This window comes from Mastomys coucha, unplaced genomic scaffold (assembly GCF_008632895.1).
Source record: "Mastomys coucha isolate ucsf_1 unplaced genomic scaffold, UCSF_Mcou_1 pScaffold8, whole genome shotgun sequence".
NCBI classification, from domain to species: Eukaryota; Metazoa; Chordata; class Mammalia; order Rodentia; family Muridae; genus Mastomys; species Mastomys coucha.
In genome coordinates this window covers 42,019,316-42,020,521 of record NW_022196914.1, presented here as the reverse complement: position 1 = coordinate 42,020,521, position 1,206 = coordinate 42,019,316, and the positions used below count along the sequence as shown (strand labels likewise).

At 41.0% G+C, this 1,206-nt stretch overlaps 1 pseudogene; it reads left to right on the top strand.

The window, feature by feature from the left end:
* The first annotated feature begins 411 nt into the window (after nt 1-411).
* On the top strand, nt 412-823 carry LOC116083907 (annotated as a pseudogene).
* The last annotated feature ends 383 nt before the right edge of the window (nt 824-1,206 follow it).

The window sequence follows — 1,206 nt, the reverse complement described above, 5'->3', positions numbered from 1 at the left end:
GGTGAAGAAGCTGTGGAATATGATGGGGCAGGTGAAGCAGTGAGCCAATGGGAAAATGAAGAAGGATCCTGGTCTTGACCACTCTGCCCAGAAAGGGTAATTTGCTTTCACCTATGCAAATGCCGTTTTGTTTGAAGGAAGAATTTAAAAGAAAGACAAATCATATGTGTTCTTACAGGGCAGTGGGAACTCATAGAAGAAGCAGTAAAACAGTAGTCACTGTAGACCTGGAGAAGCAAGGGAGCATGGGAAGAGATGGGAGAAGACATACCAAAACTTAGAGAGATTTGATCTGGTTCCTACAGCACATAGGCTGTTGGTTAAAACAGCCTATGATGATCTGAAAAGGAATGCATGAGTCTAACATCTTAGTGAGACTGCAGTGGTCCACACTACTCTCTGAGCTTCACCATGCTGCCCAAGGATGACAACAAGAAGAAAGATGCTAGAAAGTTGGCCAAAAAAAAGACAAAGACCTAGTAAATAAATCTGGTGGCAAGGCCCAAAAGAAGAAGTGATTCGAAGGCAAAGTTTGGAACATGCTGAACAATCTCTGCCTGTTTGACAAAGCTCCATACAACAAGCTCTGTAAGGAAGTTCCCAACTATAAGCTTGTTACTCCAGCCGTGATCTCTGAGAGACTGAAGATTCATGGTTCCTTGGCCAGGCAGCCCTTCAGGAGCTACTTAGTAACAGACTGATCAAACTGGTTTCAAAGCACAGAGCCCAAGTCATTTACACCAGAAACACAAAGGATGGAGGTGCCCAGTTGCTAGTGAAGATGCATGAACAGGTTCAATCAGCTGTACATTTGGGAAAATAAAACTTTATTGAATCAAAATAAAAAGAATGCATGAGAGTTGCCAGCATATGGAAGTGGTCATCATTTAAGATTATTACATATTATTTACATGGTGTACAACAATGAGCCCTATTAAGATACACAATAATTTCACAATTTACAAAAAATTAGAAGTTTTAAACTGACTGAACAATAGAGCCTAGCAATAATTCACATTTTCTTCTATCAGTTCACATGATGTTGTATTTCTCCCAGTTTTTGTAGAAAACCCACCAAAGGACTTTTGAAGACAAATACATCATCTAACTTGATCACATTAAGTTTGCACAGACTGGGCCTAAGCATTCCTAAAGATCTCTTGTGCCCAATTGTGTGACCCTCCCCCAGCCAGGAGCTGGCTGTCT